The following is a 22,281-nucleotide window of genomic DNA, read 5'->3' as shown; positions in this document are numbered from 1 at the left end:
CACAAGTATATTGATTTGCAATAAGACACTTGCTCTTATCTAGAAGATCTACCCTACTTAGCTAAGAATTGCTTTGAATTAATTTGATGTTTCAGTCTCTTTGTATCTTCAGGACTTAATGTGGCTAGCACATAAAGAGTGACAGACATATACTGTACTTCTTATTTATGTAAAAAGTGCCCTTTCACAGTGATGCAAATTATGTAATCTAATGTCTTTCAATATTTCCCAGTGTTTCTTTCTTGACATATGTATCTAAAATACTGTCTGCCCGGATTTTTCACTTTCATTTAACAATTGCTACTCTCTGTTCTTGGCATAATTTGAAATTTCTTTATGATACATTTTTCACACTATTACTGTAATCTACTGAGTTTTTTGTTGTTCCATATAAATTTTAGGATTTTTTTTCTATTTCTGTGAAGAAGCCATTCATATTTTGATGGAGATTACATTGAATCTGTAGATTGCTTTGGGTAGTATGGACATTTTAACAATATTCTTCCAATCCATGTGTATGGAATATCTTCCATTTTTTGTCCTCTTCAATTTTTTATCAATATTTTATACTTTTATGCTATTGTTTTAAGGGTAATTCAAAGGTTTCAATGAAGCATAAAAGATGTCCAGTTACTTCTTGAGAATATCCTCTGAAAACCCAAAATTTTGTGCTAAGGATATTATATCATAATTATTTAATAACATATTATAAACATCAAATTTCTGAGTGAAGTATTAGGATTTCTACATTTCTGCTATATGATTAAAGATAAACAACTCATCCCAAATGTCATTATTAATAATCATTTTAACGCACAAGTTTAAAATGTTCTTAAAATGTTTTGATCTTATATACTTAAGTAATTTTAATAAAATCAAATGTTTAAAAAGAGCATTTAAAATATATTTCATTTATTCTGAGAGTAACATGGTTTCTTTGTGATTATGTAGTCTTCTTATTTTACCTGATAAAAGTAGTCCACAGAAATAGTAATTTGAATATAAAATGACTCACTAAATATGAGAGTTGTTTTTCCTTGAAGAAGACAATATCAGCTTAATAATGGATCAAATACTTTTCTTCTCTTTAGTTCATTACAAAACAAAAATATATTTAATTGCAAAGAAGCAGAGTAGCATATTTTTAAACATATAATTTACTGTTGTAGAAAAAATGGAAAACAAAATAATTAGTTTTAAATTTTCAACTAAGCATTGCAAATAGTTTCAATAATTCACCAAGATATTGAAATAAATATAAACTATTCATGATCTTAAGAGCAAAGTGTGACTTATCTTTATAACTTTTCAATGCCTACCTTATTGTGTTTCTTGCACACAGTAGGTAATTATTAAACAGCTGTTGATATGATAATAATAGTTTCTTGCTTTTTTTAATGAAAAAATAGCATTCACCTAATTTTGCTTTTGGATTCTACTATTTCCATTGCCCATAATGTTATTTTATTATTTTAAATACAATCTCTTCTTTTTATATTATATATTCATAGCAAACCTACTTAACACATTTGTATTAAATCACATGCTACAAATTAATAAATATGATTTTATTATTTTAGTCATTCAGTCTTGCAAAACACTTTTGTGTCAGTTACAATAAAATATTATGGGCTATATAGAAAGTAGATAGCACTAGTAATCCAAGAATTCACGTTTTGTAGATGTAAATTGACTCCATAAATTAATGTACTCATCAATGTTCTTTACAAACTTATATTTCCTCAGTATTTTCATGACTGTACATAATAAATGACTAGTGTGTATGTGTATGCCTGAACTTTAACACCTTATAGTTCATGAAGTACCTATTACTTTCTAGAGGAGAAGGAGGTATTATATTTTTACTATTTTTTAAAAAATTTTATCTTCCAAATTAGCTGTAAGAATAGTATATTAAACCTTGTTTAATCTTTATCTAGATTCAATAGTTATTAATTTTGCTACACTTATTTCCTCTCTCTCTCTTTTTCTCTCTCTCTCTTTTTTTTTCTCTCTCTATAAGTTTATTTTCAGGTAGGCATATTTTTTTTTATTTGGTGGGACTATTTGAAAGTGAGTTCCACAAGTCATATTTACCTCTATTTATTTCAGTTTGTATTTAATAACAAGGCCATTTTTCTGCATAACTAATATACATTTAAGTACTCAGAAAAATTCAAATTGATAAAATACACAATATAAAACCCACATTTAAAATTTCCCCATTGTTCCTATAATTCATAAATATGTGGATTTTTTTTTTTTAATCTTGAATCCAGTCACAGATGATACAGGACATTTATTAGCCATATCTCTGCAGTCCCCTGAAATAATTAGGGCAACAGCAAAAAATTGTCTCCCATTCAAGACAAACCACAGATAATAGATAATATATGGTTGCCATGGTGCAAGGAGCAGGAACACTGGAAAAGCCCCACTTTCAAGGCTCAGGGGCATAGAGTTTATTTTACACTGAGTTTGGATGAATAAAACCACAGGCAGGCTTTGGTGTTATCTTGCTGAACCTTAAAAAAAAAAAGCAATCACAGAATTCCAACAATAGACAAGAGCACTCACTCCATGACCATTATGGATGCAAATAAACAAACGAAATCAATCATGCCTGAATACAAACAAAACATGAACACTGTCCAAACAATAAAAGTGAGTTAACATGCCTTATTCTGTCTAATATGAATAACTAACTATTGTTTACTTAATGATTTATATCTTTAACTTTTATTTAATTCTTCGTACTTTAGATATAAATTTAAGATAACAAAGTATAGAATTTCCACATTTCTTGTCAGCCTTTATTCCATAGCAAAGCCCAGCTTCATTAAGCCTTCCCTAAAATCAACTAATACAAACTCAAATCCTGTAATAAGTCTTTTCTAACATCTCCTTGTTGAGGTGCCCCTTTGTTCTCCATGGTACATTTTTTTTCCACTGGTGAAATAAGCAATTTCACTAAAGAGGGTGTGTTAGAGTTCTCCAGAGAGAGAAATGTATTATTAGAAATTGTCTCACAAGATTATGGAGGCAATCTCACAACCTGCTATCTGCAAGCTACAGACCCACTGAAGCTGGCAGTGTAGTTATAGTCTGAGCCTGAAGGTCTGAGAACTGGGTGAGCTGATGATATATACTACAGTTCAACTTCAAGAGAAGACTGACATTCTAGCTCAAAAACAGGGAAGGAGAGCAAATTCTCCCTTACTATCTTTTGTACTATTTAGGCCTTAAGTGGATTAGATGAGGCTCATCCATGTTGGAGAGGGCAATATACTTTGCTCAGTCTACCAAATCAAATATCAATGCCATCCACAAACACTCTCACAGATACCCAGAATAATGTTTAACCAAATATCTGGGCATCTTGCATCCCAGGCAAGTTGACACAGGAAATTAACCATCACAGGTATGCTCCTGGTGGCCTTTAGTAGGAGGGCATTAATATCAAATGGGTCACAAACACACACAATAATAACAATAAGTTATAATTAATAAATAAATACAAAAAATAAAATCATAAAAACTAACCAACTAATTCAAATTATGGCAGGAAAAAATAAGGGAACAAAGAAAAGACAAATAGAAAACTAGAGCAAGATGTAGGTTTAAATTTAACCATATTAATAACAATATTAAAGTTAAATAGTCTAAATATCCCAATAAAAGATATTTTCAGATTTGGGGGACACAAAGACAAGGCTCAAACACACGCCACCTGCATGGAATCAATTTAAATGTAAAGACAAATAGACTAAAATAAAAGTTCAGACAAAGATGAACTTGTTCACACTAATCAAAAGAAAGCCAGATTGGCTGTATTAATAGTAGGCAAAGGAGATTTCAAATCAAAGAATATTATCAGAAATAAAGAAGATAATTTTATAATGAAAAGGTGACAATCATCAAAGGAATATTATAATTCTAAACATTTATGCACATAATAAACTACTTTAGAAACTAATAGACCTGAGATGAGAAATAGATAAATTCACAATTGTAAGGCAGAGATATCAATAATGCTTTCTTGATAACTGACAGAATAACTACACCGAGAAAGAGTAAGCATGTGGAAGACATATAATCAACACCATCAACCAACTTGATGTAATTGATATATATAAAACACTATCCAACAACAGCAAAATATGCATTATCTTCCAGTACACATAGAACATTTATAAATATAAGACATACTCTAGTATTTAAAATAAGTACACATCAATTTAAAGGGCTTTAAATTGTATACAGAATGGAAGTGCGGTTTCAGATCACAAGAGAATTATATGAAAACTGATAACAGAAAGACATTTGGAAAAATTCCCAAACATTTGGAAACTACTTAATAATCCCTGTGTCTGCAAGGAAATCAAGAAAGGCTTAGAAACTATTTTGAATTTAGTGAAAATGAAAGAAAATTAACATATCAAATTTTGTAGCATACACCTAACGCAATGCTTAGGAAAAAATTAATAGCACTATACACTTATTTCAGGAAAGAAGAAAGGTTTCAAGACTTTTAGACTCCTTTTAAAAACATGAAAAAGAAAAAAAACAAATTAATCTCTAAGTTAGATCAATAAAAGAATAAATTTATATAATAACAGCAATTCCTAAAATAGAAAATAAAAAATAGAGAAAATCAATGAAATCAAAAAATACATTCTTTGAAATCATTAATAAAATTGATAAATATCCAGCCAGACAGATCAGAAAAAGAAGATAAAAATATCCAGTATCATAAAAGAGGAGAAATTATTATTTGTTATATATATTAAAAGAACTATAAGGACTATTATTAACATTAAAAATATAGTGTCAATATATTCAACACCTTACATGAAATTGACAAACTTCTTAAAAGAACCATCTACCAAAAATCACTCAGGAAGATACAGATGACCATGATATTTTCATGTTTATTAAATAAATAGAATTTGGATTTGAAAACCTTCTATTAAAGAAAACTCCAGGCCCAGATGGCCTCACTTGTCCATTCTGCCTACTTAAGGAAGAAATAAGAGAAATTCTACACAAACTCTTTCATACAAATAAAGAGAAGGAAACAATTCCCAATTAATTTGATGAGGCAGCATTATCCTAAAGCCAAAAACAGACAAATACAACACAAGAAAAGAAAGGCACAGAACAATATCTGTCATGAACATGGATGCAAAATTTCTACCTACATTTTCAAGGATCAGATGCAACAATGTATAGAAAGGATGAAGAAAAAAAAATAACAAAGGAATGAGTAAACCGGTAAGGTATATAGAAAATTTTACTAATAATTAGAGGTAATTTCTGTGCAGGAAAAAAAGAAAACTAAAAATATTGGTTTAAGAATATAAAATTAAAAATATCATGTTTCTCAATGGCAGAAAATATTTACTATAACACAAATACACAGACATATGGTCTTGTTCTAAAATGATTTACTGTTACATTAAAAGATTCATTATAGTAACATAAAGTACATTGAATTATGCAAGAAAATTTTTTTTTTTTTTTTTTTTATATATATATATTTTTTATTTCAGCTCATCATGGGGGTACATAAGTTTAGGTTATATACATTTTCCATGTCCCACCCATCCCCCCGAGTCAGAGTCCCAAGCGCGTCCGTTCAAGAAAATTTAAAGAAAAATATGAAGACTTAAGGAATAAGCTTATTATATTATTGAATACTATAGTTTTTCAGGTGGGGGCCAAAAAACATGAATTTAAACTTTATGGCAAATACAATATGCACACTGTGCCTGAGGTGAATATAAATCAACTGTTTAGAAAAGCACAGATAATCTTTGTAAAAGTACAAAAATTCTTATTTGGCTTTGCCCCCATAAATAATATATTCTGAGCAATATTTTTAACCACATGTTTAGAATAAACACACATTGTTATTATATCCCTCAACGTGTTCACATCAAAGAACAATTTGATCATAATTAGATGGGAAGAATTGATCCAAGCACCTAATTCTCAGGTGGCCTATCATAAGCCAAGAGATATTTTATACCTCAGAGAGAAAAGAATAAAGTGTATGTCTCTCTGATAATCCTTAATAAATAGGTTTTATCTCTGGACACTTTTTAGAATGACTAAATCTCTGTCCTAAACCATAGGGATATAAATGTTCTTTTTCCCCTTGAGAAAGCTTTCTTCATCTGCCTTTGTCTTCAAAATTGTAAGATCTGGAGGTCCAAATTGGGGTGAAGACGTACAGGAAATGGGTCAAAGAAGTCACTCAACTTGATTTTATTTTCATCCAGAGATTGGAGATCCAAATTAGTCTCTGTGATTCATGTATAGTCACCATTTTGGGCAACTAAATGGAGTTTGAGGCCAAAGCTCAGCTTGTGATAAAGTTAATACATTTGACAGGTACAGATGCATCTGTCTCCTTCAGGGAACTAACACAGTGCCCACAGAAAGCTGATAAGTTTTATTTCAGTTTGTGTCCATCATTCTTTTCCTAGCAGACATGGCTGAATAAAACAATTTTATCTGCATTGAACTATAATTTAATTATTGGCCAATATTTTGTATTTTGTGAACGCTAATGGTTTTGGTTTTCTCCCCTCCTTGTTTACTAATAGTTTCATTCATGACTGTGCCACAAAAATGGCATATTTTAGCATAACTAAAATTCAAGCATTTATCTAAAAGTGAAAATGAGCTTTTGTAAAGCAATTAGCTCATTTTTAAGTGGAAACTGAATTATTCGGCTCTTTCTACCAAGACCCTAAAAAAAAAAAAAAAAAAGATTCAAACTCAAAAGCTTTTCCCTTAGGGTATTTTATTAATCACTATACCTTAAATCACTATACCTTAGGGTATATTTATTAATCACTATTTCCTAAAAAATATTCTAAGGCAAAATTCATTTTATCAAAATTTGTGATATAATCAAGTCCAAACCAGACAATTTTCTTTCAAAGTAATCTACTTCCAAATTACATCATCATAACTGTTCTGTAAATGGACCTACTAGTCTATTTTAAAAATAAAGTTTTCTAGCACCAATTCTAATTTTATACAGGAGTTTTTTTAAAAATAGATCCAAAAACATGTCATATATTCTTTACAGTGAAAAAAGGAGATGACTTATAAAAGCTAAATAAATTGTACATTTCTTTGTGATGTAACATTTATCTATGTACCATCTTAACTTAGAGTAGACAAATATACGACCTCCCTTTTACTTTAACCTAGAGGCCAATAAATTTAAACTGAATTAACTTTCTTTTCAAAAAGATCATTGATGCAACTCAGTAGTTAAAACTCATATTTAAATATTACAATCAGTGGTTAGCTACACTGTCATATTTTTAAATTTTGAGGTAACCATAAGGAGGAGAAATGGAAAATTCATCTGAGATGAGCCTAGAGAAACCTTACTTTTTAACATATTTGGATGCAGAAAAAATACATATAATTGTTTTCTTCTTAGGAATGGTTGAGTTGTCCAGGTAATGACAAGAATAGTTGTGCTGTTTTTATGATGTCAAACAGTGTATTTTGAAGAGTTTGAAGTATTCCATTAGGGAATACATCCAATCAGCAAACCTTATACAACAAAATACAAATCAGTTTTCTAAATTTTAACCTTGATAATTGCTCTTGCATCTAAAACAGTAACTATTCCCTCAAAATAAAAATATTGCAGTTCAGATTATAAAATTAACACATCTGATGCAGTAGTATCCATTGGAATTTATCTGTCACAATTTCCTGAACAAGCTTTTACCCTGCTCTAAATCCCAAACTGTTACCAGATTTAATGTCATTTTTTTCACCAACCAATCACATATGTTTTGCTATTAAAAACATTACTCACAAGACACAATAAATAATTTAACCTGAATTGGAAATGTTCTATGTTCTATGCACCATGACATATGCTGGGGACACATAGAGAAATAAGGCATCGTCTCTGCACTGGGAGAACATGTCATTCTGTAAGGGAGTCAGAAAGATAAATAAACAACTGACAGTTAAGCACGATAAATGCAAAGCAGGAAAAGGGTACAGATATTGCCTGCAGAGTGAATGATTATTGCAACTTAAGAGGATCAGAGAAGACTTTCCAGAGAAAGTGATATGTGATTTTGGACTTAAGAATGAATAAAATATTCATCAGGTGGATAAAAAGGTGTTTTAAATAATGAAAGTTAAATGTTCAAAGAAATAAAGGAATTGATTATTTTTCTCTGTACAAAATTCAACCACCTTTGATAATAGAACCCAGGCTAATGTCACAAGTGAGATATTTACACCCTCATTCAGGTTTATTTTAACCCTATTTAAAGCGCCCATATCAGCTGTGTTGCATGATACTTGTCAGGCAATTCATAAACACTCAGGTTTTCCTTCTGGGTACATGGTAGGATTGTACTTTCCTAACTTACTTGATGGTAGTTCCAAACAAGTGACTCCTTGATCAATGAAATGAAAGTAGAAGTAGTGTGTGCTATATCTAGGCAAATGCTTTAAGATGTAATGAGTTATTTGCCACATTTTCTTCTATCTGTCGTGGTGACAGATATTGAGCATGAGCCTGAGCCTGGGTTCATAGTGACAATGATCAGCAGATACTGAACATGCTCACTGATGGACATTTAGTGTGAGGGAAAATATTCAGTTTTGTATATCAATAACATTTTTAATTGTTACCACAGCATAACCTAGCCCATTCTGGCTGACGATGATTTTAAACATATCAATATTAAGCATTTGCTACCAAAATAAAGTGGTTAACTGAGAGAGAAGTTGCTTCTATATAGAAAATGTTTATTGTTGTATAGCTTATCTCAATATTATAGTAATTCTTCTCATAACAGGTACTGTACAGTTCATCTACTTATCCCTAAAACTCATATCCATCACTATTCCCCCTGCTTTAGTATACTCTCTTGATATTTTGCATTTTGTTCTCATGACACTTAATTTATAATTGTGAAAATACTGGTGTGATTATTTAATCATTATTTGCCTCCTCCATATATTGTGGTTTCAAGTAAATAGTGCTATATAAGTATACTCCAGTGAACAGCAAAGACACTGAATCAGATTGTTTAATAAATAAGTGAAGGTTTAAAAATTAAGTGAATTAATGTATGAGTCTATGAATGAGTGCATATTTACTGACTTGACTGTCCCTTAAAGCCTTGGATAAGGGGAAAGAAAACTAGTTCAAGTTGTTGTAAGAAAGTTTTATTAACTAGAATTTAAAATAATTAACAAAATTAAAATCATCAACATATGAGCTAAAGGAGATATTTATAAGGACTTAATACAATCTCCACATTTTATAGCTTAGAAAACTGAAATCTACATAGCTTTGTGATTTACCAGTGGTGACACAGCAATTCAATGACATTGCTTTCAATTTCATGATGATAATGAGGATTTTCCTTCTTAGTGTGATTTCCACAAATTTAATGAGGACTCGAATAGCTGCCATTTGTTAGTTGCATCATCTTGAACAAATATGTAACCCTTGGTACTTTAGTGTGTTTTCATCTCTAAAAGAAGAATACCAATGTTATCAGTTATCTACCACATGGTTTGTTTTAAAGACCAAAGGAATTAACATGTGCGTAATTAATAAAAAATCCTTCATACTATATATGTATACATACATATATGATATACAACATTATACACATACATTTGGTCTGATGAGGATGATGATGATGGTAAGAAGTGCATATAATCAAGTCACAAAATGTGGAATCTTTAACAAGTTTCAAGACTCAAATTATTCCTCACACATACTTTAAGTCTTTAGGAATGGCAGTGAATTTAGATGAAATTTCTAAGACTGAAGAATTTTATGATATAGAATGGGAAAATTATAAGCATTATGGTTAAAAGGCAAATAAGACTACAAAAAGACAAACAACTTGTTAAAATAGTCAATTTAATAGCCACTAATTTTAAAACACGTTTAGAAAGGAAGTAGATTGATATCATTTAAATCGTAAAAGCCAAACTTTCAGACCAATATAATTTGAAAATTTTAGAACAAATTAATGACAATGTCCAGTTGTACGGAGATCAACTTTTAAACTTCCGCTCTTCTTTTTACTGACGTGGAACTAAAATTCCAAGGTTTCTAAGGGAGTTGTGTAAGTTTGCATAGCATCTAGGAGGTGATAATGATTATAAATCTGCACTCTCCCATCCTTGGTCTCTTTCCAAGGGCTTTATATTGGTAAGTATTGTACAGTATTTGTAATATAGGTTTACTAATTCAAACTTCCACCAGAAAATAACTATGCAGTACTTTTGCAGGTGATTACCTATCCCTGCTAGGTGTGAGTGCCAATAGATTCTTCCCATTTATTTTAGAGTTCTTTTTTCTTTAAAAAAATATTTATTTTTTTTTATTACAGGATATTATTAGGTTACAAACATTTTGGTTACATTTTATGACTTTGCCTCACTCAAGCAGGGATTAGAGGCATACCCTTCACCTCTACAATGCTCACCACGTCCATTGCTTGTGAGTTTACCACCCCCACCCCCGCACAACCCCCTAATCCCTGGAGAATATTACTACCATGTGAGCATCATAGTGTTGATCAGTCAATGCCAATTGATAGTGAGTACATGTGGAGCCTATTCTTCCGTTCTTGTGATACCTCACTGCAGAAGATGGCTCAAGCTCTATCCAGGAAAATATAAAAGAGGTGCTAGATCACCATCTGAACTCTATTTTAGAGTTCATTTTTAATCCATATCTTCTTTCCCTTTCCTAGGCTACTGCTTATGCCACAATCAAAATAAGGAATAACTAAAATCTATCATATGATCCTAAAAAAAAATTTAAGATTAATGTTAAAAAAACTTGCAGATAATTTGAAAAAGTGGCTATGTGAGAGTATTTATATTCCAGTGAGATAATTTTATTGAATCCACGCAGTTGAATGACTAGAATAACATATTATTATCTAACCCACCTGTTCAAAACAAAGTTGCCTAAAATAGAATCCTGTAAAGGTAACCTCTTTTTACTCATTCTAATTAAAAATAAACATTTAAAGGCTTTTAAGTCATGACTTTATGAAAGTTATTAAATAAATTGTTGGTAATGATTGAATATACAATCTGGAATATATATGAGGCAATTTCAAAAAGTTCATGGACAAATGGAATTTGACAAAATTTTAAAATACAAATTTTATTTTACAACATTAACTCCATCAAGTACAAGATACTGTTGTAAGCAATGACACCAGCCATTTAGTCCATCCTTAAAAAAACTGAGGTTCCTGGGAATATACCCATGTCAACACAGTCATTTTTATATTAACTGAAGAAAAATGGATGCCATTTAAATATTTTTTTTAAGATTTAAGAAACAAAAAGAAGCTAGAAGGAGCCAAATCAGGACTCTAAGATGGATGTCTGATTATTTCCCATTGGAACCCTTGCAAAATTTATACCTTGTTTGATGGAAGGAATGAGCATAAGCATTGTTGTGGTGAAGGACTCTCTGGCAAAGCTTGCAAGGTATTTTTCTGCTAAAGCTTTGGCTAAATAAGCAGATGTTATTTCTCTTTGGCCCTTCAGAAAGTCAACAAGCAAAATGCTTTGAACATCTCAAAAAACTATTGTCATAGCCTTTGCTTTACACTGGTCCACTTTTGCTCTGAGTGGATCACTTTTTGTTGTTGTTGTTTTGATGGCTGCTCTTGGTAGCCATTGTTTTGATTTACTTTGTCTTCAGGATCATATTGATTTAAAGTCTATTTTATGTGATATGAAAATAGCTACTTCTACTTGCATTTGTGAGGAATATTTCTTTCCTCTCCTTTACCTTGAGTCTATGTGAACCTTTGTGAGATAAATGGGTTTCTTGGAGACAGTACATATTCGAGTTGCATGCTTTTTAATCCATTCAGCCAATCTATACCTTTTAAATGGTGCATTAAGACTGTTAATATTCAATATTAGTATTGACATGTGGGCTACTGCTCTGTTCATTACATTGACTGTTACTTAGTTGTTTTGTTTGTTCCGTTGTGCTACTATTTTGTAAGAGCTGTCAGTTTTAAGTGTGAGATGTTTTTATACCATTGGGTATCAATTGTTCTGTTTGATGGATAGAACACTTTAAGCATTTTTTTTAGGGCAGGTCTAGTGACAATCCCTTTAGTGTTTGCTTGTCTATAAAATACTGTTTCTCCTTCATTTGTAAAACTTAGTTTTGCAAGACACAAAATTCTTGGCTGGCATTTATTCTGTTTAAGAAGACTAAAAATGGGGCCTCAGTCCCTCTGGTTTGTAAAGTTTCGGCTGAGAAGTTTGCTGTGAGTCTGATGGGTTTTCCATTGTAAGTTATTTGATGCTTTCATCTTGCAGCTTGTAGGATTTTCTTCTACAAGAAATTTACTTTGGCCAGACTGATGACTATGTGCCTTGGTGATGTGGTGAGGGGCCCTCTTGCACCTCGGATTGCAATGTCTATGGGGGAAGTGTGGACCCCCAGGCTTCCCTCCTCTGTCCTTTCTCCACATGCAGGTGCCTTCCAAGTGTACCTCCAATCCTGCAGAGTCATCACCCCACTTCCTTCTCCTTCAATTTGGGATCCTCCTATCATCTCTCTATTGACTCCCAATGCTCTCTCTTAGACAACTGATCTGAATGTGGATATCCACTCGCCACTTTCCGTGCTCGTCATGAGAGCAGCATGTGCAGGCTGCTTCTAGTTCCCCACCTTGGCCTCCTATAGGGTTCTGCTTCCAGATCACATTGGTAAAGCCACATTTCATGTTACAATTCTTTAAAGAAATGTTTCAGGATCTAGATCCTACTTTTTTAAAATTTCAATTGAAAGAGCTGCTCTGATCTACATCTGATCTAGGGGCAAGGATTTTGGCATCCATTGAGTAGAAAGTTTGCTCAACTTTAATTTTACAGTCAGAATTATGTAACCTGAACCATCTAAGATGCCCATGGTGTTGGCTATTGTTTCTGCTGTTATTTGTTGGTCCTCATCTATTAGGGCATGAACAAGATGAATTTTTTTCTTCACAAATTGATGCGGGTAGTCTGGTGCTGCAGGCTTCATCTTCAACATTGTCTCATCACTTCTTAAAACACGTTATCCATTTTAAACTGTTGATTTCTTTTGGGCATTTTTCCCATAAACTTTCTGTAAAGCATCAATGATTGTACCATTCTTCCACCCAAGCTTTACCATAAATTTGATGTCTGGACATGCTTCAATTTTAGGAAAATTCATGTTACTCTGATAAAGGTGCTTTTCAAACTGATGTCTTAAACTTAGTGCCCCAAAGCAGTTGTTATTCAGACATGTTATAACAAGTTAGTGCTAGTTTATTTTGGTGAAAAAAAATTTGAACTCCAGGGATAGTTTTTTCATAATATGAATTTTCCATTAACTTTTCAAAGACCTCTCATATATACATGTATACACATATACAAATGCATGTATATCTTCATATATTTCTATGCCGATATGCTACATATGTATGTTACATAGTTTCTATTTTTTGTGTGTAAATGTGTGTATTTGTGTGTGTATGCGTGTGTATATATATCCTACTATAGTTAATTTTGGCATTCCATATAAAACTATAAATTTGAAATTTTGAAAAGATAGAATTCTAATATGTAAATTTTATAACGTTATAAGGAAGATATGGTAAAACAAAAGAGAACTTACAAAGATAAACCTTTAACATTGCTTTAAAGTATAGTTTCTGTTCTTGAACTTTCTGTTTCTTTATAGTTCCATATTGGTATTTTTGCAAGCCTGATCTTTACCAATATGATTCTTGGAAATCACAATCCTCCTATCAGAAACATTATTTCTTTACCAGAAAACTTTAAGCCTTTTCTCATTACCTTAACTAACATTTCAAACAGTTTATTGTCAACACTTTGCCTGAAGAATCTACGTCTCTCCAAACAGTATTGTAAAGGACTCCTGAATACAATTACTATTTATACAGGTAGAGTAGTCCTACCTGTATCCTGGTTCTAAAGAGTCCCTAGTGTTTCAAAGATTTAAGACAATTACATATGACAACTGGTCTTATAACTATACCCTTGTGATCTCCACAATTTAGAGGTGTATGTCAGCATTCATTTTTCACACCTGGAAGCATAACACCAAGCAATGTTATCTTTGTGTAATTTGATATTGTTTCTTTTCCAATTCTTAACTTTTGGACTGAAATTTTTAATGCTTGAGAAAACAGTAAATCTGTTTTCAATTTAAATTTTTCTAATTATAAACATTTTTATTTAAAAATATATTCACTATATTGGATATTCAGCCCTTGATTTGAATTAATGTCTGCAGGTAATAGGATTTTCTTTTTAACATGTGTATCTTTAAACACAGCATTTTGATGTTCCAAGAATAACATGTTATAAAAGTTAGAACACTCATTACATACTTTTAAATCTGCATAATTCAATTTTAATATACCTCGCAAAATAAGGATGAATTTGAGGCAATGCATTCTTAGAGATTATAAATCTATAATGTATGCAGTTTACTTCTTTTGTAATGCCATTTTTATTTTCTCATCATTGTCAGGTATTTTATTGAAATTATCTGTATACCTTATCATTGTAGTTATAAGGCTTTGTGTAACTTATGTCCACATTTTTTTTTTTTTTTGTGCCTTTTTGGTCTTTTTTTCTCCTTTACCTCTAGCTGTAGTGGCACTACTCTCGCAGTTCCCTTGTGTTCCAGCCCTATTTCTTGCATACTGTTAATAGACTCTGTTGAAATAATGAGGTGACAGCTCCATTGAAAAGTATAAAGCAAGGTTGCTTTCTTATTTCGTGCTTTTATAAACTAGGTAATTTATAAAAAAAAAAAACCCAGAAATTTATTTTCTCATAGTTCTTGAGGCTGAGAAGTGAAAGATCAGTAGCAGGTTTGGAGTCTGCTGAGGGCTGCTCTCTGCTTCCCAGATGGCTTCTTGAATGCTGCATCCTCTGGAAAGGAGTTATGTCTATGTCCTCACAAGGCGAAAGGCAGAACAGCAAAAAGGGATGAACTCCATCCATCAAGCCTATTTATAATGGCATTAACATACTCATGAGCCTCATGACCTAAACACCTCACAAAAGCCACATCTCCCAATACTGTTGCATTGAGGATTAAATTAACAACATGTGAATTTTGGGAGCACATTAAGACCATGGCAAATGATAGGTAAAATTTGAAACAACTGTGCATTTGGCTAATTCCACAGTAAGGCAAAATATTCTATTTACTTTAAAGGGATACAGATCACTGGAGTATGAAAGCAAAGAAACAGAAAGAATTAATAACAGCTTCTGACATTTAAAAGAAAAGTCACATATACAAAAAACAAAAAAATTGGATTTCACCAAAGTGTGCCCCTTTATCTCCAACACCATAGTGATATAAAAGTCCTTCTGCTTCCTTTTCTAAGGAACTGGGGACATAAAAACAAAGAAACAAACAAAACTATTGCTTAAGTCATTGAACCTAAAGGTATGTCTTGATTTATTTTAATGGTTTAAGCTTTCTGAATTAGATTAAAACTTTTCCTACTGACATACCATAGATGAGAGCTTATGAGAATAAAAACAAACTATCGTCTTTCTTTGCACATGGTCTAGTATGTTAATAATTATGGAATAATATATTATGGCATGCTCAGAAAAAATTATGATGTTTTCATAGTATTTTAAATTAAATATGAGGTTAAAGTAATAGGCATGTGCCATGATGCCTATTACGTGACAGAACACTAGAGAGATGCACAAGGATATTTTATATATTTGGCAGAAGCCATGTGAAAAATATGGTAGAAAGCAAACTGGAAATTTTTAGAAAATATTTACTATGATATTCAATAACTATGGAGGTTAATTCATTACTAAGAATATTTCAAATAGGTCTATTTTATATAACACTTTAAAAAGTCTTATATGAAATAAATGCATAAAGTACAAACAAGAAAATGACAAAATATGAGTGAGAACATGAGAGATTTGTCTTTCTTTGCTATTATTTGTTTAAATAAACTTTCTACCACACTCTCTCTCTCCACCCCCTCTTTAATGCTAATAACTCTTAGATTTGCCTTTTTGAGGCTATTTTCTAGATCTCGTAGATGTATTTCATCCTTTCTTATTCATTTTTTCCTTTTTCTTTCATCACTGTGTATTTTCATATAACCTGACTTCAAGCTCACTAATTCCTTCCTCTGCTTGCGCAGTTCTGCTGTTGAGAGACTCTGATGCATTTCTCAGTTTGTCAATTGAATTCTTTGGCTCCAGAATTTCTGCCTGATTTTAGTTATTAATTTAATCTCCTTGTTAAATTTCTCTGATGGGCTTCTGAATTCTTTCTCTATGTTGTATTGAAGTTCACTGAGCTTCTTTAGAACAGCTATTTTGAATTCTTTACCTGAAAGGTCACGTATCTTCATCACTCCTGGAAATGGCACTAGTATTTAGTTCCTGTGGTGAGGTCATGTTTTCCTGAATGTTCCTGATGCTTGTGGATATTTGTCAATGTCTGAGCATTGAAGTGTTAGGTATTAATTCTAATCTTCACAGTGTGGGCTTGTTTGAACCCATCTTTCTTGAGAAGGCTTTCCAGATAATAAAAGGGAATAGAGTGTTGTGATCTAAGTCTTTGCTCACTGCAACCACATCATGAGTTAGCAATTTTTCTTTTAATTTTATGGTTTCAGTATTTCATTCTTGAAATACTTTAATGAAATATATCTTTTAAATCATTCTATGGAATAGAATCATTCTATGTATAGGATTTTATTTTATTCCCCTTAAATTATGTTTGGGTTTTACATGTTATATTCCTTTTTATTTTACATTTTCACTGTTGTATATTTGCCATTATTTTTACTCTTATGAATGTTTGGAAGTCTTCACTCAAGTGTTTTATATTCTCTGATTGACTAACGATAACTACTTGACTTTTCTTTCTATAACAGAAAGGAGTCAGCTTTTCTTCCCAGCTGCAATGAGAGGTCTGTGTAATTTGCATTCTATTTGTTTTTTGGTAAGGCAAAAAAGAAGGAAAGTGAAATCCCAGTGAAAATAGTAATAATAAGTTAATATTGATTGAGTGTTCACATTGTGCCAAATACTGTTCTAAGTACTTTAAATAAATAATTTAATCTTTGTGATGATACTATGAGCTTAGTCCAATTATTTTCTTTTATATAAATAAGAAAACATAAGCATAATGATAGTAAATAACTGTCCTAGGCATTATAATTAGTAAAAGATCCAGATAGCATGCAATTTTCTTTAGAGTGCATAGTCTCTGATTACTCTTATGAGATTTTGTTAAAATTTCTAATTTAGATTTCTCTCACCTAATTGGGGGACGTCTTATTCTCATGAGGTTGTACTCCTAAACATTAAATCATCATATAAATTTAATGTGTACTTCATCCTAACTTTCATGAAAAAATATCAACCCTTTTGTCTGATATCAGTTCACTTCTTCGGCAGCAGTTCTAATTTCTCATGCATCAAAGTAAGTAAAACACAAGATCTCTCTTCAATTTGCTTTCAACCATATTTAGTGACATTAATAGAACTCTCAGTCTTGTATTGACTCCTACTAAACACCTTTAATGGGATAATAGGGTTTGATTATTAACCCTATTCATCCTCTCTTTTTGCTCAAGAATATTCCACTGTTTTGATTTCTATTTTGGTTTTTTTTTTTATCATGTCCATGTTTTGAAGTTTTTCCATGTGTTGTCATATTCAGTGAACAGATTCTGCTGACAGTAAATATTTTCTGGCAAAATTTGATAAGAATTGGTAAAAAGAAATACCCTAAGAAATTATGAAACTCCTGTGATATTCCAGAAACCACAGCCTTTTAGGTATTCATTTTATTTTTTAAATTTTCAGAAGAATTCCAAAAGGTCTAAGATTTATTATTTTGCATTTTGTTTTGTTTTGTTGACATGTACCACAGACAGCAAAATAGTAATGTTTTATAGATGTGTAAATCACAGTAGTGATACTGCCCTTTTTGTATTTCAATTAATATTTTAAAAGAAGAAGAATAAGAGCTTTTCAACATCCTTTTTTCCCCCTTCACTTATGTTTTCTTTTTAATTTGTTTCTTTTTCCCTTTTTTACAAGGGCCTTTTGAAATATATTTTCCAGAGAGTGGAAATGGTCTCTGATAGCTTGATTGACACTTCTCTAGGGACTTACTGTTCTTAGGATACAGCCTGGAGATTATTAAACTAACAAATAAAACATTTCAAGATATACCATAAATTTTGGGCCCAAAGCCCAGTAGCAGTTACAGTGTTTTGGCCATGTTGCCTCTCTAAAGAACATGTATGAGAATTGTTCCACATAGAAGAAAATTGGGATGCAGAGTCAGTTTTGTTTGTTTTTCACTCAGTCATTAGTAGCACAGAACGTAGTCTTTCAACACAATTTCAATATAAGTACATTTTAGCTTATACTAGTGCTTGACCTAAATAATTTGATTAAGCAATTTTTTCCTCTCATTTCACTTTGTGAAAGCTTCTGTCATAAGCTCTGTATGAACAGAATAGAAAATCCTGACATACTGAATTTAAAGTCCCAAATTTCATATTCTCTTATCCAATTCTCAAGCATATCCTTTGTATATTTTCACCCACCAAAGAAATAATAGACAATTTCAAGAATTTCATATTCACTATTAAGTGGAAAACTTGTTTTGTTTCTTCTCAATTACCTTCAGATTTTTGAGAAAATTATACTTTTGCTTTAAGCGGAAGAAAAAAATAGAAAACATCTGACTTGACCTATTTTGTTTAAATCTACTTTTTTAAAAGTAGCAGCTCAAATATCACAGGTTTTGTCTAGTGTTTCCTGATCCCTCCAGAAAATAAGCCGATCCTTTCCTTAGCCTCCCAGAGCACTTGGTTAATATTCCATTATAGTAATTGTGGCATTCAACTAGAATCATCTGAAATACATTATCTTAAAATTGTCTCAATCACTGTAATTATGCATCTCATTCTTTTCATGAGTCCTATAAACTGAGAAATAAAGATCTATTAGGAACATGAACCCAACAATTGGTGTTATTACTGACAAGGATAATAAAAATCAATTAACACTTCCTGTGCTCTTGTTTTATAAGAATTAACCCTCACAACTATCCAACTTTGTAGTAACTCTCCCATGATGTAGACAATATTGTCACCCCGTATTATTTATGAATAAACAGAGTCCCAGAGAGATTCAGTAACCTGTCCCAGCCATGCACCTAGTAAATTGTGAAGCTAGAATTCAAAGCTAGGCAAGCTTAACTCTAAAACTAGGTTCTGTATATTAAACATTTTATGAGAAAATGCCAGAAGCAATGTTAGAAGTAACACTAGAAGAAAATGAAGATTTAGCCAGCAAAAAAGCATATTACAGACAATAAAATTTTCCCCAACATTTTGTTGATTACACTAAAATATACATAATATAAATTACACTACTATGCATATATACCTATCTACATGTGTTTATACAAACATATATACACATATATATGTACATGTGAATGTGTGTATCCTTATATATACATTTTATATTTTTAGAAGTATAAAATTGATACATATTTTATTATATATTTTAATATTTATTATATGTTATGTATGTATAAATATAAAACTTAAAAGATAAACCTCTAAGAGAATAAATGCACCAAGAACTATGCAAATTCTTCATGAAGAAAACAATTAAAACCTCTTATGGGATATATAGAAAGAACTTGAATAAGTGGAATGCTCAATGTCTTTGGATAGAAAGACTCAATAATTTAAATATTTTCACGTATCCCTAGATTAAGTATTGTTACTCTGTTGTTAGGATACCCAATAGCCTGTTTGCCTCTTCTTTCTTGAAAACAGAAACCAATCTCCTTCAGGTATTGGGCTGCCCTGTACTTTAGTGAAGGCTGAGATTTTTCACATCTTAGAAGGGAAATCTTGATTAGTCTACTTGCCAGTGATTAGTTCAAAAAAAGGCATCTATGGGATTTTCACAAATGAGATTAGACCTGCAGGAGAGCTCCTGAAAACATTTTCTTCACTCTAAACGTAAGGGAGAAACATTTTATTTTCTTGATTTTGGACTCTGGGTGTGCTTGAAGAAGACAACTGCCACGTGAACATTGGGGGTAAACTTCAGATCAAAAAAACATTAAGAATAACAGAAAAAAAATATATATATTACTAGTTCAAATATGAACTAGTAATTTAGCTAATCTAAGCTGCATATATCTTTGTATATCATGCCATATGGGTTTATAAATACCCTTTTACATATAATATTTTATCTTGAATATTTAATCAATTACACTTAAAGTAGAAAGCATTCTGATATATTAATCTATATGTATAAGTTTCCAAATAATATATATACATTTTTAACTAAAGAAGATAATTTTAATGTTTATGTGGACATAAACATGCAAAAATTGAGAAAATTCTCAAAATTAAGGTTAATTAGGTGGTACTGAATAGCTCTATAAGGTGTTTTTAAGTATATGAAAAAGCTAACAGAGTTTTTAAGTGCAATACTGATGAATGACTATAAAATCTTAAAACCAAAATAGATATTTCAGAAATGAACTGAAATGTATGTGACAATTTAAATAGATTTTAAAGAAAATATGTATTATTTAGTCAATGGTATTTAAAACACATATTATAAAAAATAAACACCATATAGTCAATGATTAAAAGTAAAATAACTAAATGAATATTTAAAAGTAAAAAGTAAACAGCAAGAAAAAGTATGGAATTTCATTTTATTTTGAACAAACTGGTAAATAGTTACTGGTTAAAATAGATAAAAGGTTAAAATAGTAAATGAAATATTTAAAAACAGCAAGTAATTGTTAAATGGGTATAGTTACCTCCCATCCATTGTTACTATAATTGGTACAACCTGGAATGCAATTTAACATCTATCAAAATTTTAAATGTCTACACATGTTGAATCAGCTCTCTCACTTCTGGGAATTTTTCTTTCATATATATTTGCAAGTGTGCTTAATAACAAGTTGAATAAACAATGTTCATTGAATCTATAAGGGTTGATATGGCACAACTCAGCATATAAACTAGAGGATGTATTGTTATACAAAAGAAACAAGATATTGATGGGTTATAGACAACTAAAAACCTGTTTTGCCTCAGGAAAAACATTAAAAATAGCAGCAAAAATATATAAGGTGTTATTAATAATCTCATACATTTGGAAGACATATTAAGACAAACACAATAAAGAGGAAAAACATAGCTTTTTCCTTTATCCCTTTTTCCTTTATTATCATTGGTGTTTATACCTTTTGATTTCTGTGCTGAACTGCGTAGCCAGAAAAGCTACTGGAAATGACCATTGATACTCTGGAAAGAAAATTTAGTTTTCTTTTTAAGGTGATAGTGATCAGAGAGAGAGAGAGAGAGAGAGAGAGAGAGAGAGAGAGAGAGAGAGTGTGTGTGTGTGTGTGTGTGTGTGTGTGTGTGAGTGTTTGTGCTTTCAAAGATCTCTAGAATGAGATTCTCCTAAGAAGTTAGAAGTGTATGACAAATAAAATAAAGGCATTAGAATGCAAAAATTAACACTATTTATGTTTTGCTATGCTAAAGAGAAAAAAAGTTACAAAAAACACTTAAGTTCTTTCATGTCCTCACATTCTACTTTCATTTGCCTTTGTTACAAACTGTCCAAGGAGAGGAATCTTAAAATTCAGTTATCTAGCTTCAGCCTTCACATGAATATTTTTGACTGCATACTTATTAAACATTGGTACAACAATCTTGTTTGAAAACTTCAGAGCAAAAGGCACTTTATTTTCCAGTTATCAAAAATAAACAGTTTGAACTCTTCAGCACTATAAATATTCTCTGCAAATGTCAAAACTGGTTTCTAAATTCTCTTTGCTCCTAAAGTGATGAGAAGTTACAATATACACAAATGACTTTCTTCCTGAGCCACACTAGTAGCTTATTCGGCCTGGCGACCTTCCCCTCCACAGACATTACTATAAATCACAATGAAGATGTCAAGTCCAGAGTCAGGGTTCAGTGTCATCATTTTCTCTTCATAATGGAAGAACCTAAACACCGTGTTGCTACGATTTCCATCAAACCGAGTATCCCTGCTATCCTCCACAATGAAACATAGTTTTGCTCTTTCCTAAATTGTTATGTTATACCTCATACCTGATCTCTTAAACATTGAGAAGAG

Source organism: Lemur catta, chromosome 6 (assembly GCF_020740605.2).
Source record: "Lemur catta isolate mLemCat1 chromosome 6, mLemCat1.pri, whole genome shotgun sequence".
NCBI classification, from domain to species: domain Eukaryota; kingdom Metazoa; phylum Chordata; class Mammalia; order Primates; family Lemuridae; genus Lemur; species Lemur catta.
The sequence above is the reverse complement of the archived record's forward strand: the minus strand, read 5'-3'. Positions refer to the sequence as shown.